At 39.5% G+C, this 26541-nt stretch overlaps 1 long non-coding RNA gene across 1 annotated transcript in view; it reads right to left on the bottom strand.

Moving 5' to 3' along the window:
* The window catches only part of LOC138066834 (uncharacterized), a 59507-nt gene that overhangs the window by 17468 nt on the left and 15498 nt on the right, over window positions 1-26541 (bottom strand). The window contains exons 8-9 of the long non-coding RNA XR_011140379.1: window positions 11762-12005; window positions 533-681 (exon numbers count right to left, since the gene is read on the bottom strand). This is a non-coding gene — a long non-coding RNA (uncharacterized lncRNA). The remainder of the gene's footprint in view (window positions 1-532; window positions 682-11761; window positions 12006-26541) is intronic.

Here is a 26541-nt window from a genome sequence, read left to right as displayed (position 1 = left end):
CTGGTGACAACTCTCTGCACTTTCCAATCCTGCACAGGATTTCCTTCTGTCTGAAAGTGTAAGAGTCGCTCCAGTAAACACTCTGCATATGCGTTCCAGCTGCTGCACTCATTCTGCCAATACCGACCAGTGACAAGAAAAGTATTATTTCCTACTAAGACTTTCTAATCACTAGACCATGCCATTTTCATCTGGCTGTTTCAGGCATCAATAGCTTGCATTGCCTTCAGTAACTTTATCGTGATGAAGAAATTAGCTTTTGTATGCCCACATGTTAATCTTCATCTCAGGATTGTACAATGAAAGCTGGTGGGCAGGCTGCGCTAAGAGAGCAGTTGCCAGGAATGCTTGCATCAATTATACAGCCTCCAGGACTTACACGTTTTAAATATTTGTACATACACAAATTCATGTACACTCACACACACACCCCCATGATCTATCTGTATATATCATACATACATACATACATACATATATATATATATATACGCATATATATATATATATATAAACATTTAAAAGAAATTACCATCTGTACAATTTGCTGCAGACCCTATTTATTTTGGCATGGGCTTGCCTTCACAGGAAGAGCTTTTTTTCGTTATGAAGCCTCGCTCAGCTTTGCCATTCCATTCCAGAACAACTGCGTGGAGCAGGATGGAGAAAAACTTTCTCAACCTGCACTAAAGAAAATAAGACTTAAGAACAAGCTTAAGGCATATCCAATTACTACCATAACAATGACTTTTTTCAAAACTGGACTATCCTGTCCCTAGGGAAACTTTAGCAGATTTTTTTAACCCTTTCTTCAGAGTGAGGTTTCTTTGAATTGTTTTTTAAAAAGTCTAATTCTTCAAATATTTTTCAAAGAACACATTTTCTGTTTAGTACCAAGGCTTTTTTCCCCCCTTTGAAGGGAAGCCAGTGACTATGCTCACTTCCATAAGTTTTCTTGAAAGAGAAAGCAAAACACAAGATTAGATTCTCAGCAATTTTCATTTTCAGGTTTACATTTTTATCCCTGTTCTTTAACAAAACCAAAAAACCAGTCCTTGCCCACATATAACAATACGATTTTCCTTGCTCAGCCCACGTATGCTAAGACACAGTGACAGGAGAACCTCAATTGTCCAAATGGAAATTGGAGCATGGTAATTACACAGTCAAAGCAGGCTTCAAGTAAAAGGGAGAGCATTTTGTATACAGCACAAAATATGCAAACATCATCTAAGGTCAAACAAGGGCCAGTTCAGCAAAATACCCTTTTTCTAAATGGCATGGAACAATTATATTTTGAGTCACAGCAAATATTTTCATCTCTCATATTTACATTTTGATCATTATTTCAATGTTTTAACACACATAAAGGAGACCAAGGAAAAGTTAGCATTTTCAGACCTGTAAATATGAAAAACATGTTACCAACATTTACGTTGGCACTAGATTTCTCCACTTAGTAGCATATTAGCACAAAACTGCTTAGCATTTAAAAAATTCACACAATTATGTTCTTTTGAAAAATTATAACTTTCCATAAACCATTTCATATGGAAACCACGTTTTATGCCCTTCTTTTAACACCAAGCAAAATATTTTACTAGGTCAAGGAAGTAGCTTGGCAGTCTGGCATCTATCTCTGTATCGCTCTGGAGGACTCTAGTTCAATTCCCAGCTCTGTTTGTTGAAACAAAAATGGAAACCACACCAGGGTTGAAGTTTATTGAACTTCCCGTGCCATGTGAAGGAACTCTTCTTCAGAGAGCTGTCTCACTGGAGCACAGAGTGCAAGATAAAAGTACCTAAACGAACTAGGATTGTTGAGCCCTGAATAATCATTTTTACTGTAGGACTGTTCTGCTATGAAGGTGCATGTAGCAGCGTCCTTGTATCGTTGCTTGCCATTAGCATTTTTATCCAGGTTTACTGCATAGGTAAAGCAACCCACTTTAAAGTCTGTATGATCTGTGTTTGTAATATATAAAAAAAAATATTTAAAGAAAAGAAAAACAAAAGTACGCAAGAAATCTTTGCAACATTTTACTCCTTTTTAAAAATCATTCTTCCAAGGTGTCTTTAAAGATGAATACTTTACACAAATAGGGCTTTTTGAGTGTCTGCCAGTGATGTTATAACCGCGTTGACATTCAAGCCTAGCGCATCCACCAGTTTGTCTGTTCCCCTTAATACTGTTCCTAAATTCCTTTTCACTAAGGTTCTCCAGACAGTGCATATCAAAGGGATTATTGCACTTACCAGGTGATTAAAGCCACTCGCCCTTCAGCCTCATGCATATAATGCCACCTTAGGCATACAATAATAAGCCTGAAACAACTAGCTGTCATGGCTTATTGCTTAACTATATTATCATGAAACAGCCCTTCTTAGAAACCTTTCTAGGAATTCCAAAAGAAATAGTTTCAGGCAGAAGTTTTCTTTTTCTTCAAAGGTTTTTATAAATTATTAAATATTTTATTTTTTTTAAAACTTAAAACCAACACCAACAGTCTTAAACCAACAAACTTGCAGAGTCACAAGTCCAAAAAGTCCCAGACCGCAGGCTGATTTGAAATAGCTCTCAAAAGATGGAAATCCCGACCTGGCAGGAGTCCACTATGGTAAAGAGCAGCTCAGTGGTTATTAGAGCCTGTAATACCTGTTGTATAGCAGTGCTTTTCAAAGACGTTCATTTCAGTTTAAGGAAAAAGTCCTGACATAAAAGCCAGAGATTTTCTAAACACGCTAATTCACTGGTTCTCAGCTCCTGCAGTGAAGTACACAGGGGGCCTCTCGGGGATGGCCCAGAAGTTCTTGATGGCCAGAGTTTCAAGGAACTTAATGGGCATCTTCTATCATGTAATTTGGTTCACGTGCACCATGACTTTTCTAGCACCACATCAGCAGCTGCAGGCATTCCTGGGAAAAGCGGATGACACACAGTTTTGCCTTCATGTGAAAATAATACTGCAAAAGAGACTAAGCAACGACTAAAGGATCTCTTTCATCCGCAAATCTGGCTATACACAAATCAGCGATAATTCTTTCTCATTCTGTTTTTCCACAAGAACAGATGGCATAAAAGCCTTTTCTTGTGGCACTATTCTGAAATGTGACTTTAGGGAAATACACCACAGGCACTGAATTATATTTATCTACCTTAACAGTAGTTTTTAACACTGCTCTCCACCCTACTGCTTTGCCAGTCAAGGAGCATGATGAAAGGAAGGACATAACATGTGAATGGAGCAAGGCCCTAGAATTATTTCCTGCTCTCTGCTTTTTCACACACTTCTATTTGTACACACACAGAGTCAAAGCTCACTTCAAATAAATATTACCAGTGCCACTTCCAGTTTAAAAAAATGCCACAGGCAACAGAGTAAAGAAGGAAATTGCTCTGCAATGTATTAATCATGAAGTTATGAGAGTTTGACAGCTGCTCATGATAAAATATTGAAGAGTTTAACAGAGCCGTGATTTGATAGCTTCTTATTATGACAATCTAGCCCTGTCTGTTCCTGTTCCAGTGACTAACTCCCATCACTCTCCTTCTAGCTTTGTGCAGTAATAGCAGTTTTAGCCATGGAAACTTTCTTTGCCCTTCTGCCAGTTTGTCTGAGCAGCTATGATGTGTCTGAGTTTGTCATGATGGTATCTGCAAAGAGACATGTATCTGAGAATGAAGCTTAGATTAGGGACGCCTTAAGAACACTGCAGAAGAGCACAGACCCATGGGTTTTAAACCATTCTTGCTTGCGCATCGGTAGCAACAAAATTAATGTGAGCCCTTGGCTGAGTATGCTGTTGTGAGCTGTTGTGAGCTGCAGATCCCAAGTACTTTGCGTTGTCATGATGCAAAATAAATTGTCTTTATGTGGTGGTACATGCACATCCCTATGTGATAGCAAATCAAATACATTTATATTAACTATTATACTGTTAATAGAAGGCAGAGAATAGATACATAAGCAAGCAATATTATACTAAAAAGGCCCATGAGAATTTCAAATATTTTCTTACAGTTCAACATTTTGAAGTGTATAGCTGAGTTCTAGAATGACTGAAATTTTCATCCAGAAAAAAATGATCCAGTTCTTTGTAATTTCCATATGTGGAGTCAGTCCAGTCTATTACAATTCAATTCACTGAGTCCAACAGTAAAGAAAACAGCCATTAGCTAGCAATCTATAAAGATTTCCTTTCTTCACACGGTCCAGAGCCTTTAATCTTTTAGCAAGCACAAGTGGCTGCTGAAGTGCGTTTGTTTAGGGCTCTGTTTAAAATGTGAATTAATGGGGTAGTAACTCTGCTTAGTATGGAGTAGTAATTTCCCTAAGCTAGTGTATATTAGACCATATTCTTTAAAAATGCAGCTACAGATTTACACTAGTTGGGTGTCCAGTTAGTTGTCATTATTAGAAAAAGAATCAAAAAAGAAGCTGGCTGTAACTGCACTACACAGCAACTACTGTAGTTAGAAAAATCTCAGTTTCAAACTTCCTACAATAGCACAGAGCAGCAAGAGTTAATGGAGTTATTTTATTTGTTTAAAAAAGCATTACCTCAAGAGGGAATATAGTTCTTCTTTTAGAAAAATGGCTTTTAAATAACATCCTAAAAGGCTAACAGACCATTAGTCATTTTCAGTAATGACAACAGGTAATTTATTGTCATGCGCATGCCACACAGTTAAAAAAGGGGTCAGATCTAGGTGTGTTAGCAGCAGGAATTCTCAAAATAGATGTACAAGGAACAGTCATACTAGTCTAAAAATTAGTAGAAAGATTTCCTATACTTAATTTGGAGCCAGTCTCCACGAGAACTGTAAGAAAACTTCTGTGTTACATAAACCCATAGAATCCTGTGTTGGATATACTATTAAATTTTTCCCTGTTAGGAATAAAGAAATACACACAAAAAGATTTTCAAAAGAACTGAGTTAGATTCTTATAAGCTGCTAATTATTTTGAGTATTCAACTGGAGACACATAAACATGGCCAGAGCATAAGAATTTGGGTTCAGCACCCTCTGAAAACAAAGCTTTTAAAGATGTCTCAGAGAATTTCTACAAAGGCAGGACTCCATAAAAGTGACTACTTCAGAAAACATACCTTTCAGTCCATGTGCAAACATGTAAGTGGTTAGATTCATGTAGTGATCAACCCTCAGCAGGTTCCAGTACCTTTAGAGATTCTGCATATTGCCAAGGAGAAAACCTATAACATGGTCATATTTGGTCTTAAAAAATGGCTCTTAAATTAATTTCCTTCTCCTCCACTACTGAATCATCCTTTTTAGGGAAACTGATATATAATCTGTCTGAGAAACTGGCCAGCTGAAAAGCAATGCCTTAAGCTTTCGTTATTATCGGAAATACTGTGAGTGGAACAAACGTGGATGATACTCTGCGGAAGTCCCTTGCCAGGGTTCTTCAAAGCCCTAGCTCATGCTGCTGATGCCACCTGGGATACATAAGAAGCTGAGATTTGCTGCCTTAATAATTTCACCGGCTTGGTGACATGTTATGAATAGGAGAAATATCAAGAATGATTTAAGCATTCCTTCTCTGACGCTCCAAATCCCTTGTTTACTTTCTTGCCTGAGAGCTGTCAGATTGCCCCACAAGTTGACAAGTCCAGAAGTTGAGTGAAGCTGTCAAACACTGATTTGCAGTAGGCAGCCATCTCCGATGGGTTTCAGTGCACAGGAATTCTAGGGGAAACTGTGATAACCTTTCAAACTCTCCTAGCTTTCCTATGTTTGACATGCACAGGGTTTGAAGTAATACTATTTAGCACAAAGACATCCAACCTAAAGTAATTACTCAGCTGCATGGGAAGAGGTAGGAAAATACTTTGCTCTTTTTAAACAAGATTCCAGGTGGTACTGATCTTGAACCTCAGAAAGCTTTATCAAAGATTATTAACACTAATGTCTGGAAAAACATAGTCATAAACAAGCTTCTCTTGCACAGACAGTATGGTTATAGAAAGCAGTCCAAATCGTTAAATTCAAATCCAAGTATGAACTAATCCAAAAGTTTGAATTTGTTTGGGTCTGGAGTTTTGATGAAGTTTAAGCTCACTTTCCTTCAGTGTATAAAACTAGGGAATAGCTACACTGTTTTGATGATTGTTATTGACACGGAGCTTTTCCATAATTCATTATGCAGGAAGGGTCCTTTGGGTTCCTCTCTGGAGTTCCTCTATTTCAGTATTCTTTAAAGAGCAACTTTAAGAGAAGCTTGAAGTTTGAATAATACTTCAGAAAAGTGCATACACTTTTCAATAATAAATCCATCATTACACTTCTTGGCCTCGTGGCCTGCATCTCTTAACACCTTTTGCCATTTGTACATGTTCTGAAAGGCTGCAGAAGGACACTGTTGGCTGACGGGGCTCTGCTAGCAACTCCAGATTTGAGGAAGAATAAAAACTCCTTTTTTCAGTAAGGTGATCAACTTGAATGTGAAGGGGACTAGAAATATATTTAACACTGAAGCACATGCTCTCACTTTAGAGCCTAAGAAAGTAAAATATTCTTGTTTAGATATATTTAGGCATACATAAAATTGTGTGTGCATATAAATGCATATATATGTGGTATGAGGAGACAGAACTTTCTAATACTTTTAAAGGATGGAAGTGCCTTCCAGTCTATTGTAGTTCATAGTGTCTTTGCTTGTTAACTTAATAAAGAATAAAATATATGCAAGATTTATGGTTTGTATAGAAATGTCATGAATACAACTTTGTAGGTAATTCCTCTTTTATTAAATTAATTAAATGATCAGATAAACTTTTTCCTGACCTCCTCCCTCAGGCCATAAGGAAGAGAGCAGAATTCCCTGTTTCATTATTTTCTTTAAAATCAATCCAATAGAAGGAAATGAACATTTCAAAGCGATCGCACTGAGGCTACGGAGCTGGGATTCGCAGAGTCTGTTCATTCTCTGGCACCGATTTCCTCTGCGGCCTTTGGCAAGACACTGAGGCAGTTTCTAGTTCAGTTTACCCATAGGGTAAAATGGGATTTATCTAGCATTAGTCACATCAGCTATATAGGTATTGTTATTTTATTTTCTGCAGTGCTTAAATAATTCCCACTTGCTTTAAAAGAGAAGGTTTCTGGCATTACTTGGTGCTACGCAAACACCAGTACTAAACTCTTACCCTTTACAGGAGGAAATCAGTCCTCCAGTTAATCATGTCCCATACAGTGTGCACTATATGAGAACTGAGCACAGCTGGCACTTGAAGAATCAAGAGGCAACAAAAAGTAACAAATGATAGATATCAGTCATGTCACCTAGCAAGTGACTGGAAAGTGCTTCAGGATTATTCTGACACAAAAATGCAGAGAGTGAAAGCTACACTAGCAAAAACTATTGAAAAAGCAGCCAAACAAACTGAAGCACCTGCAGCATGAATTTCTGGGCTTTGGCATGAGAATTAGGTCATATTGCTTATAGGACAATAATTATGAAGGGAGTTTCTCGGCTCATAATTAAAGAGTTAAGGGCTTACCAAGCCCTGAGTTGCAGATGTGTTACGTGCCATAAAAGGTGTCAGGAAAAGTTCAAGATAGTTGTGAAGAAATCCTGCCAAAACTCATGCCCAAACACATTTAATAACAAAATATGTGTATATGACAAGCATATCTGACAGTTCAGTTTTCTAGACACTACACGGTGTTTTGAAGAAACATTAGATGCTGATAGACCTGCCTTTTAAATTTAATGGTGCAGACTAAAAGGAAGAAAGTGATAAACACTGTATAAATAAAATAATGCATTACTGTAGTTTCTTCCTCATAAAACCTTGGCAGCAAATCTTTTTTTTTTTTTTTTCAGAACAACCAACACAGATATTTCAATCCTATTGCAAAGTGCCCTGCAAGCTTGGTGAAAAGTAGCGATATTCATTTCAGTTCTGGATACTTTACTGCCTTCTCCTCCAGCTTCATATTTGCTACTTGTCGAAACAAGTGAGGTACTTTCAGCCCATCGGGTATAGTTGGGTTTGTTAAAAATATCATGTTGCCCATTTACTTCATTGCAAACTGCTAGTGGTGATGATAAGCATAGGTGACTCACTCCTGCCAAGGGGTTTCTAGGGGTTTGTAGCCACGCGGGGACCCCCGAGACACAAAGATCTTGGTATGAGCACACGGACTGTTCAGTTTTGGGATTACCAGAGGGAGGATGGAGGTCTAGCAAAGAGAAGCAGTCAGCCACATTGCAGGCAGATAGGGTGCTGCCCGCTGCTGTGTGCCTTCACCAGTGTGTCTTGTGATGACCGCTCTGGCTTTTCCCCACTTTATGATTTAGTGTTTTAAGCCTCAATTCTGTGAAGCTTCACACACGCTTCTCCTTTCTGTGTGCAGTCCCACCAAAGTCGGCAAGATTGCTCGTAATACGTGCAGCACGTAAACCTTTGCAGGATCAGGCCCAAAGAAAACCAAGCCTATGCCGTTTAGTCTTGCTCCTCTACGCAAGCTCAGGGCCTGATACAATACGGCACATATCGTATACCGAGTACAGCTTCATATTCCCTACTGAAGTAATTGATTTGAAGGCAGTAAAACCATACATATGATTTAAGAAAGGTGAATGCAGCCTTGGGAAAAGGTTAACATCGAGAGCACTCTAAGGAGGCTAACAGGATGGAGTTGCAAGCATATTTTCTCAAGAAAAGCAATTAAAAATGACATGATGTTAGAATAAGTCAATCCAGAAAGAATAACAGAACATTCACCTGCAAGTAATCTCGGGAGACTGGTCAACACTTGGAAAAAAAAAGCTGTCTCACAAATTGCCTAGTGTTTAACTTGAAGTCCATTTGTTAATTTTGTAAACATCGCTGCTTCCATTTTGCACTGACATGCTATTGACAGTGTGACTCTAATCCTGCCAGGAAGGAAGTATCAGGTTTCGAGCAGCTTCAGGACTCTTCTCAAGTCTATCTTCACCTGAAGGTCTTTGGCAAAAGTTACTGACAGAAGGAAACATTATGCAATACAGGCTTGATGTGAAGCAAAACTGCTTGATATTTTCACTTAAGCATTTGGGACAGTTATGCAGTCAGTTCCTGTAGCCAGTTCAGACAGTGGAGCTCCATTTTAACCTCAAATGCTATCATTTGCATTGCACCATCCAAACTGCAGTTCCAGATGAAAATAGATTTTTCTTCCAGGTCAGCATGGCAACACTGGCTTCGATGTAACCAGCATTTGGCCTCGAATGGATTTATTCAGGGTGGCTGCGAGCCTTCGCGTGGTTCGGTGGCTGGTTTCTTCAGCCCAGCGATGCTGTGGTTTGCCATGCCCTGCTGCATCAGTTTGTCAGCATGATTTCAGTTTCTCCCGCTTGACATAATTAATATGCTGGCTAAGCCAGAAGGTCCCTTATAATGCAGACACCCTGGCTCAGAAACGATGCTGTAGGTTATGACATCATGCATTCCTTGTTTTAAGCTAAATGGCTTCAAATAGAAGGCCCAATGCCATAACTTTTAAACAGCTTTCCCACTGGAGGATTATATTTGAATTGCTCGGGTTCTGAGAAAAGAAATTCCACATATATGATACTGGAAACCATAGGCCTATGTCACATTAATAATGCAGACAGGAAGGCACCCTAGGCAACCGGTACTGAATATATACTAAATAAAGGAGAAACTGGCTTCTAGCCCAAGCACTGGCAATCCTGGTCAGATCATTTCAGATTACAAATAGAAACTATTGCACACTATTTGATCAAATAGGGGCTCTTGTCAGCTTTGAGCTACTGGGTGCATACATTAATTTTGAAGGTTAAAACATGTGTTTTGTTTTAAAAGAGAGTACATAGAAATTTAACAAATGATCTGAAAGCCATCAGCCCATCAGCATTCAGCAGGTACTGATGGGCACTGCAAAGTGTGAGTTAGCTTCTGGAGGTCTCTGGTCACCTTGAGCTGGGTCAGCCTTTCCTGAGGTGCCCCAGCCAGGAAGCAGGCTGCTGCTTGTGGAGAAAGCACTCGCCAAGCATGGGACTTGGCACTCGCCAAGCATGGGACAGCCTGTAACAGGGGCCATCACCTCCCAGACGCCCTCCCTGAGCTTACAGGGTCCTGGTGATAAGTTCATAGTCATACTGCAGCCACAGGAGCTCCTGGAGTCCCAGGGAACAATCTTGAATCTTTTCCACTCAAATCAAGTCATTTCCCACCTCCACACACAGCGAGTAGGACACACTCTTTGAGGAACACCAGCCAAGGCTTTTCTATAGGGTCTGCTCAAGAAGAGGAGACTTGATCACTGCCAAACAGCACATGATGATACATCTATGCCATGAAAGTCTTCCAAGCCACCCGGTGGCTTATAGTCAATTTCTGAGTGTAATTCATCTCATTTCAATTCCCATTGTTAGGATACTTTTTTTTTTGGGTTTTAATCCTTCCCACTTTCTTTATTTGTGCCTCAGGTATATCCGCTACGAAGGGCTAATCTTAAACATTTACAGCCTGAGGTTGGTTTGTGGTATTTATTCCAGCTTAATATATATTATAGTATGTTTTTGATTATATTTGACAATCAATTTGCTGGAATTTATAGCTCCCTGACTAATATGCTTTCATGATCTACTTGCCCTTAATTTGTGGATTTTATGGAGAGTTTATTGAGGTTGGATTTCCCGCTTTTCTTTCCACTTGCATTTTCTTTTTAAATTTCTGTGTGTGCAAATGCATGTGAGAGAGAGAAAGATAGAGAGCGTGAAAGCTTAATGATCATAAAAAGTCCAAGATCAATTATGTCACAGAATAAAACCCACAGAGCAGGCACAGAGAGGGTAGTAACACAGCAGCATTTTCAGGTCCATTGCTGTTCAGACACAGTTTGGCAGAGATCCTCTTTAGCTTTGAGCCTGGACGCCCAGTCAGATAAACTCTTCTGAGCAGATGTAAGACCTAAGGAGGGAATCTGCACACCAGCATCAGCTGGAGAAGAAGAGGTCAAGAGTGAGGATGGCCCTGACTCAGCACACACAGGGGAGGACACAGCTCCTCCACCTCTTTCCACTGGGGAAATCAGCAGTGGTGCCCGTCTTCCTTTCCACACATGCAATACTGCACGGTTCCCCATCTGTTTGAAAATATCCCCTCTGCCTATGGCATATATGCTGAGATAGATTAGAGGCATACAGGAATAAAAGAATCTGGACTTGCAACTTAGCTCTTCCTATACAAAATACTTCCTGAGTTAAACCTGAGTTATGGGGGTTATATTGCTCCCAGGCAATGCTTGTTTGATGTTTCAGACCAGAGAAAAATCTGTTTAAAATTCTCAGCAAACAGGATTTGACATAGTGCTAAAAAATAAGAAGGCAGGAGGTGGGCTTGATTCAGGCCAGCATTTTGAGTTAAGATAATGAACAGGCAAAGCATAGCAAATAAGCCAGAAGTAGAGGCAGATTATTTCAAGGAGGAGGTAAGAAACCTGCTGTGAATAGAGCATAGACAGAAAAGGAGGAACCTCAACCTGCATACCCACGGGCAGTGATTACAGTGGTGAATGATTTGAAAAGCGTATAATAGCCATGGCATAAGAGTCTGCCTAGAATATCCTCCTTTGCAGAGACACCTGGCTACACACCTTTGTGGAAGCTGTCTGGTATGAGACTAAGCTGGATACATCAAAGAAACATTTAAGTAGAGGCTGATATGAGCTGCAGAGAGAGGATGACATATGACATCCGATACAAAAGAGAGTGAAACCTACCTGCAGACTGGAGTCCAAGGCTGTGCTCTGATGCCCTGCCAAAGGGTCAAGGAGCCAGAACCGACGCCTGCATAACATGCCTCCTTTTCTCCAGAGCAAAGGAGTGATGTCCTCTGAAACTGGTGGCTTCAGAGTTTCAGGCTAGAGATGGAGAATGGACCTTGACTTTTTGTTCTTTTCCGATCTTCCCTTCTAAATTGTTAGTTCACATGGCCTCATACTGCCTGCGAGCTGTACCCGAAGACTGGGAAAAACAGATAAAAGGGAAAAGGAACAGTCAGAAAAGAGAAAATGCAGGCATCTAGGAGCTAAGTTTCACTAAAATTTAATAGGACAGAGGTTTCCTCATAACTGAAATGCTAATGAAAACTACCACAAATACTTTCTGAATATAGATAGCACCCAAAACACACACCAACCTATAAAATTTAGCAAAGAAAAACATCATTGCGATAGAACTCTCTAAGATGGATTAAAAATACCCCAACAGAAAAAGACATAACTTTTATTTTTACAAACCGTCCATGGGTTTTTAAACAATTTCTACTCAACCTTATTAGATTTCTGCAGTTCCTTGCAACGGCATCATCACTGTTAAACTTCACAGGGCTTTTCCAGAGCCTAGCCTCTGCCCGCCTCCCTTTCAGTGCAACTGTAGTTTGGGATGTTGGTCCTTCCATTCAAGCAACAGGAGACATTTGAGAAATTCAGATTTGGAATTAGTCTGATTCAAACCGTGTCACCCACTGCCCACGTGGGATGGCATCCTGATGGGGGAATTTCTAGGAGTGATCAGTTATCGCTAAATGCCCTTTCAGCATGTACTATCACAGGGACGGGGGAAAATATGCAGTCATGGCCTGATCTCATGCACTTTGCATTTTGTTTTTTGATATCCTCACTGAAAAGATTATACAAAATTACTAGACTCCACAAAGACTGTAAAATGCTTTACTTCACTCAGAAGAGGGATTAAGTGTATTTTACCTTACGACACTATAGATCTCATGACACTACAAACTGGGTGAATACTTTGGGACATCTGCACTTCTGAGCTCCTGCCTCAAGCTATTGCTCATTATTTACTGCTAACTAACGAGCAGTCAGGTGGCTGATTCTTTTAACAGAGGGCACTGTTTAGACTGCTGTATACCCTCGAGCGCCATTTACCATCTCACACTTTGGTCTGGGCTTTTCATTTAAGCAAATATCTCCCGTCCCTGAAACGCTGCTGTATATAACAGATAGAGAGGCAGCCGTGTACCAAAATAGACATATTTCTAAACATTTCCAGCTGCCTTTAGGGCCCATATAGTATATGAGGTGAGATACTGTGAGGTTTCACCACACAGTAAAGAGCAGCCAAAGGGCATTTTCTAAACTTTTTTTTCCTACTGTCTTCCATTTGATGAAAGACTTGTGGTTAAACCCTTATCTTCTATAAACATTTAAAAGTAGGTTACCTTTTATTTTCACGTCTCACTTTTGTTTCATTAAAAGACAGGTTTTACTGTAGTAACTCAGGTGATTGATACTTTGGATCACCTTCAGAAAATAGACATTAATGATCTGTATCTGCATTCCAGCACAGATGTGCACAAAGATGTATTTACATCCAGGATGCCCACAAAGCAGTGTTTCTTTCTGATGCTTTTTTTTTTTTTTTTTTTTTTTTTTTTACAGAAGGCAGCTTCTATGCACATGATATGGAAACCTTTAAGAGCAGTATTTTCATGAGATGATTGCTCCCACTTTCCTTTCCTCCTCTCACACCCCAGCAGGTACCTCCATGTCAGCTTGCAAACTGATCTCCTAAACACTGCTGGTTCTGTGGCACACACAGGGATGTGGCCCATAATCAAGAAGGCTCTCAAATGAAAAAAAGGCTATTCCTCTTTCTTGTTTGAGTTGCTTGGCTGCAATAGCTGATATTCCTGAATCCTCTGCCAGAATTCTCACCACAGCCTCACCACTGAGGGAAAGAAGGGCAATGCAGAGCCTACAGGTAGGCAAGCGTTTCCTGGCATTTGAAACGATTATTGCAACTGAACCTGCTTAGAAGAAGTCTGCAGAGTGCGGCAGTGGGAGCAACTGGCAATTTGCACCAGCTATGCCACCACAAACACTAGCTGAACCACACATTTAATAGGGACTGATGGATAATTTCAGAAGGCTTATATTTAAAATGTTTCATATTTACTATTAATAACACTCTTCCCCCTCTCCCAGTAAAGACACTGTACAGCAGTTTGAGTGTATAGGTGGAACAGAAAGGAATTACTTATATTTAAGTAACGCTTAAAATGATTCAAAAATCTATATAAATACATCACTGGAACGACAGAAAATAATTTGATAGTTAAACTGTTAATAGAACCAATACTCAGATAGAAAAGCCAGAATAAGTCAAAATCACAGAAAGCTACAATAGATTTCAAACCTCCCTTGTCCTTAAGTTTCTCTTTTCCTTAGCAACAAGACCCAGAAGTCTGGAGATGCCAGAAAACTATGAACTTATTTTAAATGAGCTGTGGAAATCTCCTGCTGTCCTGTGTGTCTCTGTCTGAAGCTATGACCTTCCTGTCCTAATGTCATATGTCTGATCATATAAGGAAATAAATCATAGTGAATGCCTTACATTTTACATTTTAATTAAGAGATTAAAACCATGTTATATTCCTTCACACTTTTTAGTTAAGTCTAGTCCAAATATGCAATGTTGATAAAGTCTTTTTTTTTTTTTATCTGAATGTATTTGCACATTTACAAAACAGTGCGAAGTTGTCCTGGAGAAAATAGTTCTTGGTACAGGCAAGAGAGATGACATAATTTAACTGCTAAAGAAAGAGACCTACTATAAACATGAACCACACAGGAATGTATAAGTCACAAAGCTGTCTGAAACATGCTTTAAAAATCTTCTTGAAACAAAAGATTTGTGAACTGAGTAGGTGTTTCTGTTTACTAAACTCCTACAGTTTTCTTAAAACAAAGAACGCTTGCACAAGTCATTTCCTAAAACAAGTAACTTGGTCTGTTAGAGGAAGAGTTTTAATTTAAAAGGAGATTTTGTTTTGAATATATGTCCTTACAACTATGAAAACCAGATCAGCTTTCTTCTCAGTAATCTTCATCTCCCTTTCAGATATTCCCTGCAGTAATATTAATGTCAGAATAGTAACTCAAATGATGCTCGATTCATCATTAGAGCACACAGAAAAAGCAAAAAAAAGAGGACAAAACTAAACAATGAGACACAACAGACAGGTGCTTCTGTGAAACCTGTCTAGGATTTCCAATATTAAAGTCTCAGGACCTGGACAGTACTGAAAGCTGCAGTATGTCATGTGCCAGAAACTCAGGCTGTGATTAATTAATGGTACTTCAGTCTCGCGAGTTTTATTCTGAAGGTCTTTAAAAAGGCTCTTGAGGGAAATACAGATTTCTCTACTGAAAGAAAAGGAAACTCCGTGGATTCTCTTCCTTGCTACTGTTTAACATAATCAGTTAACGTTCTGTATTTACCGAATGCTTCAGTTCATCAGGAGAATAAATGAGGAGGGACTTATCCATTCATTTAAAAGAAATGTGGACTGCTGGATCTACAGAAAAGCTGAATCATGACTGGACTTGTCCGGACCCTTGAAATTTTACAGTAGTTTATAAAATGACTTGGTAGAAATAATATACTTTAAAAGAACACTGTCAAGACATTTTTCATAATTTTTCAAAAAGTCTCACTATTTCAGGAGGAAAAACACCAATGGAGAATAACATAGATTTTGCTAAAACATATGAAACGAAATGAAAGCCTAGCAATTTTGGTCTCATTATTCTGGCAGTTTCTTCTTATCTGAGATGAGAGGGGTTGCAAAAAGAAGAGAGAGAGAAGAAAAAAGCTACCTAGCAATCCATATCATTCATCAACAGCAAAAACAAAAACCCTGCTAGCCAAATTTATGAGCCTTGAGAGATCTCGGCTGAAGTCAGTGGAGAAATACCTCCATTAACACACCCCCACACAGCTAATCTCCAGCTCTCTTCCTCCCACCCTCAAAGAGCTTAAAGGTATCCATGTTTTACTGCAAGCACAAGGTTTCTCCTTTTTTTTTTGGTCTGTGTCTCTGTACTGATAACTGATATCACTCAGACAGCACAGCTGAATACAAAAATGTAAGTATTAGCAGCTTGCAGACTTGTCTTTTCATCCAAAACTTCTTGAGAAGACGGAAGTGAGTTTCTGAGCTGTTCCAAATCTGCCTGGAGGAACTTATTCGCCAGAGTCGGACTCTCTGGGGAGCTGCTTGCAGCAGCTCTAATCACAACAAGGCCTGGATAGCCATTACATGACTTTAACACACATCTCTTGTGCAGGTGTCGAGGTATGTGAATGCTTGCGAGCAGATCACAGCAAAATGTAGGAAAAGAGTGAAATGGCTGTATATAGCGATGCACTGAGATAGTGGCTTCTCTGCTGGACCCACCATGTAGAGAGAGTATGCAGCATCCAGGACTCACCGAAGCTATATTCCTCTCTTCCTCTAATTCAGAAAGGAAATGTCATTTTAGACTGTAACTGTTTAGCTGTATACAGGTTTATAACATTTTCTAAGCTGTTTCTTGCACCTTTAGCATTCAGATCTAAGGTTTCTGACTACACATTCTTCAGGAAATTTAGCAAAGTATTAGCCTCTCTGCAAAGAATAAGATGTCTTTTGTAAAAAACTGAGACAAGTGGCCTTCTGCAATGAACTGGGCTCACAACGTGCTGGATAGTTTGCTTCTAAAATGTGGAGAATACTGTTAGTCTCATTTGCTTTCCCTTCATGTCAACGATTTTCCCTAAACATCCCCTACTGACTCTAAAATATGCTTCACATTGAAATACAGGATCACAAATGGAAGCAATGCGTTTCTGCTTATAACTAGATTTGATCCTACTCTGTTGGTTATGCTGCTGTACCCATTACGAGCACAAAATCCTCCGACCCCAGGGGTTATCAGATAAACAACAGTGCTGACTCCTTGCACACACACACAAAATACAAAAAGCTAAAATAGTGAGCCTGTCTAATTGTTACTCTAAACCTTTAGCTTTGCATTAGTGATTCTCAGTGAGTACATTTCCACAATGGACTTTATGCTGTTAATGTCCAATTTCCAGTGTCAAGTAATTAATCAAAACTAAAAATCAGTTAGTTCAAAAAAAAATTGGCTTTTATTTGAGATCATGCTAGATTTTCTTTATTGCATGGTCTTTCTCTCCCTTACAGCCCCCCTGATGTCATCAATCTCCTTTTAAAACATCTTTTCAAAGAAATATTTTAGTAAAATATTGCAGTCTTCATCTCTTATGGCTGCTGATCTTTATTGGCTCCGTATTATCACTAAGAATTAATCTTTTGATTTCCTGTTTGAGGAACAGAGCAATTCCATATTTTTGATTGTAGAGAAGGGAGGCTGTTGCCCATGAGTTGAAAAATAGTTGGCAGTGACAAGGCCAAACGAAGGCTCCATGTTGCCAGTGGGAAAAGAAAAGTGTTAACATTAGTTCCATCACAAGATATTAAACTAATTCCATGTTTCAGACTAGTGCTATCCTGCCGAAAGGCTGAAGCAGCTCAATTTTTAGGCATGAAAAACTCAGTGCAATACTGAATGTATTCCAGTGAAGAAAAGCCTTGCCATATACTGCTGCCTTCTTGGAAAAATATATTGACTTGCTGAGGGAAAATGCAGTTGCTGCTGCTAAGGAGATGAGTCCAGTCCAGACAGGCAACTGTATGGGGCTTGGGGCCAGGACTGATGAAGAAGGTTTTCAGAACTATGCCACCCCTCCCCTTTAACCATGACCCTGAGCTACATGTCCTATCACACACTGCAAATCATCTCCACTGCAAGTTGCAGCACAAAGATCCAGATATGAAAACCATGTGCGAGGTATTAATCCTCACTATTATTTCCATATAGTAAGATCTAAGATCCTAAGATCTGTTTTTTTTCTTTTTTCTTTCATTTTTCTTCTTTTTTTTTTTTTAAAAAGATCATCCTTTCCTGTGGTTCTGAACATTGTTGTGAACTGCAGTGGGCAGTAGCACTAACACCTGCTGTCCTGCTATGCAGGACAACTGAAAACCAGGCTGTGGTCCATGCCAAGAGCAACTTCCCTTGTGGGGCTCAGCTTGGCATCACCTGCTCACACCAGAGCCTAAACATTCCCCTGACAAGGCAAAGTCACATTTGTAGGCTACCCTACAAGGCAACAGAGGTGACATTGCTCAATAGCAGAGGGTCCTAACATAGCTGACCTCAGAACAAAATGAATGTCCCGTCACTCTGGGCCTGGTCTTCAGCTTGTTGAAGTACTAAGGGCTACCCATAAAATGCAAAATATTTTCTGATTTTCTAATCAAGGTAGCTTAAAGTCATGAACAGTTAACTTCATTCATTAGCAGCAGCTAATTATTGATTATTGCATATACAATTTTATGCAGTAATGAATGTTAGTGCCACAAAGCAATGCTTGTATTTTAAGATAGGCTTCAGCATTTGGGCTAGAAAAATTTTCTGTCTCATTTTGAGTCACATTTTCAAGGACTGAGGACCAGCTTGCTCTCTGGAAAAATCACATGAACAAATAAAGTCATTACCCACATTCTTGCAACTGCCTGATTTTCACCCCTCCATACCTGCAGAGACAAGCACACGAGTTTTCATATTGCTGAATGAAACCACAAAATCCTTTCTGGCAAAACTCCATCCACATCCAAAAAAAAAAGCTCAGATCCATTATAAAGGGGAGAAAAATTAATGATGATCTTTAAAGGATTAGTAGCACACACTGCAATAAAAAGCATAAGTTCAGATTAGATTTGTAAGACATTGCATCTGCAGGACAAGCAAGGACACCAGTGCTAGCCAAAACTGCAACTGTATTTTAAAATATAATGATATCTCTGATAACTTAAGGATTCTTCTTGCAAATCCTTCTTCCTGGGCAGCTGCAGGAGTGGCCAACAGGGCTCTGATACTTCTGGTTGAAAATATCCTATCTCAAGGAAAACAACATTTTCAAGCCTGCCTATCTGCCCAGTTCCACGATAACTTAGCTTCAGAAAGGGATTGTTTAATAAACATTTGTCAAGTCCTGACCTCCTTGAACAGGGGTCCCCACTGTTAGTACAATAAAAATAATAAATTTGTACAAGCAGACAAATTAGTTCCTCTTTTTCCTTCAGCGTTGTCATCCCGACTTGTGTCCTCCCTTCAGAGATGCTAGCAACTGGCAGCTCTGCTCAAGGAGATCACTGATCTAATTTATTTTTCCTTCTCCCTTCAGGGAATGCTATCACAATGCTCTAAGATCATTGCCTTGCACATCTCACTCCCCTCCCCTGATGAAATGGCTCTGAAATGTCACCACCTGATCTGCTGGGGAGAACTGCACCCGTACAAGCCTTTCTATTAACTACTCCTGTCAACAGTTCACAGCTTCTTCACCAAGCTGTCTCTCCTTACCCAAGGGGGTGCTTCCACGGTACCTTCGCGGTTGGCTTTTAACAGTCTTGTAATCACAGTTCGCAACATGCTGGTTGACAAACTCCTGTTTTATTAATATTTTATCCTCAACACTAGCTTTTTCATGATGCTGCTCATCTTTAACTCAGAGGGACTATTTCTATGCCGTCTCCTGCTGTCTGTAGGATTTAACAGCAACAGACATGTTTGGAAAGCTAAATAACTCCATCTTTGAGGCCTCAAATTATGCTATTTCTTTACTCCTTTTTGAGGCATTTGGAATATTTTCACAAAATGGAGAGAAGCTTTACAGGTTTGTGCTTGTTTTCAAAGCATATTTGTTCAGCAAAAGTTCCTTTTAAATGGCTGATTTGGGGCTTTATTTAAATTGGAAAGCATCTCAAAAGAGTTGGATGTGAAACATGTTCCAAGCAAAAACAAACAGTCATCTGGAGGACCTGCTGTCCGGGGGCTGCCAACCTATCCTAATAGGAGAACTTTGACATTAGTCGGAAAACCATAGTAATAAAATACAGGAAGTCCTTTTTTTGTTATTATTTCTATGAGCTGGTAATTTTCTGTGGCACACCATACCCTACTCCTGCATTCTTGCATTTTTCCACATTGTCTCCTGTCTTTGGGAAGATTTTTCTATTCCAGCTCAGAGAAGTAACATTTATAAAATAAACATTGTATTTCTGTTCCTTCCCAAGATGACACCTGTAGTTTTACTTCTGGCCTTTTGATACGCTGTGCTCATGGCTTCCCATAGCAGCATCTTTTAGTACCATCCAAATCACCTATCAGTAGTGCTCTCGGGCATCAACTGCTTTGATGGGCCAAGGAGCAATTACTTTCATAGCTCTCCCCCTTACAAGATAGGGCTTCTCTATTTCTCACACTAGAAATAGAAAATTGCTAGCTTGTGTGCCAGTGGTGAAAGTATCCTTTCCAAGATAACCTACTCTCCACCTTCAAGAAGAATGATGCTTTTAAAGACCAGTTTGTAAAACCAGGTTTTTTTTGGTCTATGAGATGGTCACCAGAGCTTACCCCCTGCCGGCCCCACCCAGGGTACCCATGTCCAATTGTGTATTTTCCTATTCCTATCTTCAATTTTGACATGCCAACCACAAACACTAATACAGTAACCCTGTATACTCCTAGGCAAAAGAAATTACCTGATGCAAAAATATGCATTCATTTGCCATTGCCTATTGGTTTCTCTTACCCCTAATAAATATAGAGTCAGGTTCTGCATCACAGAAACAAAACATTCAGCTCCTTAGTTAAAACATAAGCATATAATTTAAACTAAGTTATACCTAAAAGTAGAACTCAATGTACTTACTGTACAGAGGTAGGTAGACACTTGTTTGCTGGTTTCTTACTGGCTTGGTAAAGTGCATGATAATATTTTTTAAAGTCTATAATTGAAAACAATAAATTTATATAAATTCACAGTATGAAATTCCGCAGAGTAAGGTCATCAAAGCTATTAGCTGATGCACTGTTATTATTTCATGTTAACTACCAGAATCTTTATATATACATATGTGTGCATATGTATGTATATGTATGTACCTATATACACAAGATATATATATACATTGTGCTAATCACATATGTATACACACACACACGATACACACTCTCTCTCCCTCTATATACAATAAGCACAACACAATGAGGGCTACATATAAAAAAAAAACTTGGCAACTATAAAAGGCAGGTGTTTCCCATGGCTCTCTTTTAAAGAGCACACTACAGTTAACGATGCTGTGAAAGACTGCCTGTAGACCAGAAACATATGCATCAACAGAAGACTACAGCCATGAAAGACCTGCAGGTATATGAGTAAGGAAACAAGGCCAAACATCAGCGTATTCAATATACTCACTCTTGCATCTGAAAGTGTATTTAAACAAAGATGATGCTGTCTGGAACAATATACACAGTGATAATGCAGGAGCTACAAACATTACTGCTTCCATTCTGGAATAAAATCAAATTTTTAGGGCCAGACTCCTAAAAAAATAATGTTCAACTCCTCTTAGACTACAACCAAGAGAAAGTAAAGCACAGGATCAGATTGCAATCTTTCAGTGGCATGAAAGACTCCATTGAAGTCAACGTGTAAAACTCAGCCATTGCCTAGTACAGTGTTTTCTATGTAACATTCATGCCATTTTCCTCTGGAATGAACTTTAGGCCTGAAAATCCTCTCGATGCAGGGCTTGCGCTTTGGAACAACTGCAACGCTGCCCAGGGAACAGGCTGAGGGGGAGGTCTCGTACACCTGATGCTCTCTCAGGTCGAGCCTCTGCTGTGCGCCCATTGCGTAGCACTAGCTACGACACTTTTTGTTCTGGGAGCAGGGCTTGCTGCTCAAGAAATAAAAAACAAAACAAACAGTAAAAATGCCCACCTCGGTTAAGTGGCCAGATCAACTGTGGTGTGTACTAAGTCTGGCCTCTGGCAGAGAACCAGGTAGCGAGCTTATCAGGGAAATACAAGTCCAGGACAGCAGCCCAGGCTTACAGCTTACACTGCCCAGTCTCCCAGGCTCACTCCTTCCCTCCAAAGCCAGCTATGGTCCCTAGGCTTAACCCTGACTTTTTACAGGCAAAGATAAGATATTGCACATCAGAAATGACGTGCAGTACATTTGGGTTTCCAAATCTGGAAGCCAGCAATGCTTTATTTCTACTGGTAACCATCGTTCTCCCTAAAAAATGACACTATTTTCCTTAATTAAAAAAAAAAAAAGAACTGGCTTCCTCTACCAAAGACCATGTTCAGACCTAAGCACCTCCCTCAGGAAATGATTTTCAACCCAAGAAAATACCAAATGCAAGACATTTTCAGGCTGGCAGATTTAATCTAGGGTTCTAGTAATTTAACCTAAGGCTAGAAACTCCAGCCATATCGTAACTCACTTAGTTTCCCTGTGCTTACCTGTGCAGACTCTAATCACCTGTGGAACATCTGTTGGCACTCTAGCATTATTGGCAAGAAACCAAAATAACTGTATTCTATATAACAAACAGTTGCTGTATTCATCTCTCTCCTGGGCAGCCTGTTTTACAGTTTACAAAGCCAGAATAAACTCGTCCTGTCTGCCAGGACGGGAGTGGGATCGGCAAAGGTCCCTTTAAGGGTCTGGCAGAAGCCAGAATTGCATGATTATGGTGTTTCTTCAAAAAAATATCTTTGGGTAATTTTTAGGTCCAGTATGAAAGGATAGGATTGGATAATAAAAAATAAACCACAATCAGGCCTCTCCGGACATGAACTCAGGAGCAGCGCTCCAACAAACTGCTGGCTACACCCTTAGAGTTATAAAATACATTGGTGGCTAAGATTCGTCTTTTTAAAGCATGTTTTTAAGCATAGGTGTATTTCCGGATCTGGAGGCAACTCCAAATACTGTATTACAGTGTCACCAAATGGGAAATCAGAACCACCGTTGCAATGCATGTTACACACACACACAGTGAGAGACAATTCCTGTCCAACGGGTTTGTACTCAAAGCAGACAAGGCAGCAGAGATGAGCGGAGGCTAGAGGGAAGGAAAAAGCCCAGATACAGAGGCAAAGTGACTTGCTCAAGGGTGCAGAGAAATGGAACGGAAACAGAGCTCCACATTCCTAGATTGGTGGATTTTCCAGAGATGGCCAAAAAAGCGCTAGTCCTACTTATAACCTTAGAGTCATCCTTCTCTTTTGTCCTTTCCCATCTGCTTGGCATCTTCATATTCTTTACAGTGGAAGTTTTACAACAGTCAAAGGCCTGTCGCCCCTGGGCAGCATGTCCGAGTAGAGCACGTCCTAGCAGAACATGTCCCAGTAGAGAGCACACCTGCTTCTCTGCCACGCTGCCTCCACCACTGGGCCTGCGCCCTGCCCTGAGCTCTTTGCCCCCGCTGCGTTTCACCATTGTCTTGCTTCTTTCTCTCTCTGCCTGCCTTTCCTCCACTCCTGAGCTGAAGATCAAAGAGAGACCTCCTATGGCCGCAGCTCAAGCAGGAGACTTTGCTGCAACAACTGAGATGCCTGCGTGCGTAGTAAAATTGCAGCTGTCACATCCGCTGGGGCTGACCATCCTAGACCTTCGTAGAAAAAAGGCAAAACAAAGCTACAGGATTACACATATACTGAGGGAAAGGCATAAAGGGATCTGTAACACAGAGTATTTAGTTCACTGATCAAGATCAATAGTGTTAATTGAAGAGCAAAAGAGATGGTCATATGTGTATATATACATATATTTGTGTGTGTGTGTGTGTGTGTGTGTGTGTGTGTGTGTGTGTGTGTGTATTTTATATACATATAAAAACTTTATTATAACTTACTCTCCCCTTTTGTTTTTTCTCAAATCCTTCAAAGTAAAAAAGTAAAACACCTCCCCCAGGGGAGAGGCAAGAAGTACAGTATACATAGCTCAGGAAAATAGCATGCTTTCTTGTTTCTGAAAAATATCTCCAACAGTTGAATTACTTCAATTTTTCCTCAAAATTCGCACAGATGCTGCTGACCATTTCCCTTTTATACTGATTAGCTTCTTCCAGGAAGCATTTTCCAAAAACATGCCTTTCCTTTCACATTAGAGGATGTTTCTGTCAGTATGAAGTCAGAAGAGTTATTTTTAAGATTGAAATCTTGTGTAGAAATTGATTCTCCAACACTGATAAAGGAAGTGTTTTGGAAAAAAAAATTACCTCTTTAGCTTAAGACTATTTGTTTTGTTTGCTTTTTTAATGAAGAACACAGCTTTTTTACAGTTCTGAATAAATACAATTTCTTTTGCTCTCAGTAGAAAATATTCCTACCAAATAGCCTAAAAGTATTTTGTAACACCAGTAAATAGGACCAGAAAGTAACTATTACCAGTGACAAGAATTGTCATATGCTGTAGGTGTTTTGATTCCTTCTCCAGATCAAGATTTCCAAGATATGTGTTTATAGAAGTTGCTGGGAGTATTTCTGGCTCTTTCTTTCTTTTTTTCACAGTAACATTAGCAAAGTGCTAAAACAATATTAAAGGAAAAACACATAAATTAAACATAAACATATCTTAAAAACATCATAAACTTAGCCAAAGACTTGAAGCTGTTAGCATATGAGGAACAGAATGCAATAAACATAAACTTAGTAAATAAACTAAAAAATTGAGGTCCATATATCTCATGACAATATACTGTCAAAGAAAACATCTTTTTGGATCTCTTTAGGCTTAAATTTAGGCACTTGCTTTATAAAGATGTATTAAAAGGATAACAAAAGTCTTGGGAACTGATTTTGTCTTCCTGAAAAAGTATAATTAATAAAGCTGTGTTGCATATTAATTATATAAACATATATAAGAAGGTAATATTTCAAAAATATTTGTAAGACCTAACGCTGCAAAACAGAGAGTGCTTGACTGCATGTCAGTGCAGAGCTTCCCTTGCCTTTACCAGTAGAGAATCAGACCTAAGATTGAAATTAAAAGTTAATGGATATTGGTGAGATTATCCTAGGAAAAAAGGGTTCCCAAGGCCAAGGGAAAGATGTTTGGAGAGCTGGGACAACTCCACCAAGCAATTTCTAAATTGGAATTACTATTTTCTAAAACTTGAAACGCAGCCAAATATTCATCCCTGACATTTAAGAAAATCACCACTGCATCCATCAAACTGCCAAAAGACTATTGATCCCAGGCAAGGCCAGAGATCCTTCTTTTCCGCCATAAACAGAGAATGTTTCAGTAACATCTTCATTGGCAGACTCTGCACAAAAGCACAATGGACATAACTTGAAACTGAAGAGGTCTGCCAGGCCGTAAAGAAACTTACAACAAATCGCGGATTAGTGCAGGACACCTGTCCTCTTTGGATCTTGTACTGTCTTTCTGCTGCAGAGAAAAATTGTCTTCAGTTTCCTTAATTGACACCTTCCCCGTTGATCACAGTCACCATTGATACGATATAGCAGAAAAAGTAATACTTAATTCACACCCAGTGAATTGCATGCACAATGCAAAAATCTCATTTCCTTATATGCTTCTAGGACAATTCCTAGGCCATGAGCATAAGCATGCACATGCATCAACACATGTGCACACACATCCGTACATAGCGGTTATCTGTCACAACTAGTTTCTTACATTTAAAAACATTATTAACTCACAGACAGGAAGGTGCCTCAGGAGCAAGGGGAAAAAATTGCTAAGATAATGACTTTACTCTAAATAACCTGACAATCTCTCCTTCTTTAGCATTTTTTAATCATTTCAAAAGATAGAACATGACTAGGCAACTTGCGTGACCAGTGTCACTGGTTTAGAGTTTCCTCAAGCAGCTGAATTTACACTGCTGTAGGGTAGAATAACTTTATTTTTTATGCTTAGCTTATAACTATGGAAAATCCTTTATAAGCATACTTCCTTCTAACATACAGTATCTATCCAATCTATCCTGAAGCATGAACACTGACCCCTATTCTTCCTTTCAAAAATGGCAGGAGTCCAAGGAGTTTTGCACTCTTAAGGTTTTTGGGTTTGGTTTGGTTTTGTGTTTAGGAGCTCCTTTCTTCTAACTTAATGTGCTCTGTATCAAACTGACACAAATTCTCAGAGAGGCGACATTCGCAAACAAGAACTGCTGTCATGAAACATTCAGCTGTCTGCTGAATTTCTTAGGGATATGGGTGAGAAAAGGAGGTAAGTTTATTGCCAGTGCAGGATACTTGCCATGTAGCAACTTTATAATCCAATACCAAGCTTTACAACAGTATGTATAGATCCATTACAGAGCGCTAAGGGGCCTATTTGAAGACAGGGAGAGAGCGGGAAATGAGACTGAAGAAAGAGAATGAGAAAAAAGTTTGTTTATCCAGCATGTGAGCAAGTCACAGCAGGACTGCACAAACACACCAGATGACATGGTCAGCAGGGAAGGAAATACCCAGCATACAGTCCTAGGTGAGCCAAGATTATCCATTAATCTAAGACTGCAGAAAATGGAAAATATGATCACAACCTCTGGATAAAAAGAAGGGAAAAGGGAGGAGAAAAATCCTGGACTCTGATAATTTCATTCTATTCAGTGAAACCATATTTTTTCCACTTACATCAAATCACTGAAATAAAGATGAGAGTTTTCTGCTGGTGTCTGTTTGGTTGCTCTTAATCAAAGACACTGAGTGGATTTCTTGATGGTGTTCCAGTAAATGCTGCAGTGAAAACACCACTAAACCAGAGCTTAGGGAGCTGATAAACT

This window comes from Struthio camelus, chromosome 3 (assembly GCF_040807025.1).
Source record: "Struthio camelus isolate bStrCam1 chromosome 3, bStrCam1.hap1, whole genome shotgun sequence".
In the NCBI taxonomy this organism is placed as follows: Eukaryota; Metazoa; Chordata; class Aves; order Struthioniformes; family Struthionidae; genus Struthio; species Struthio camelus.
This window is presented reverse-complemented; position numbering and strand designations above follow the sequence as displayed.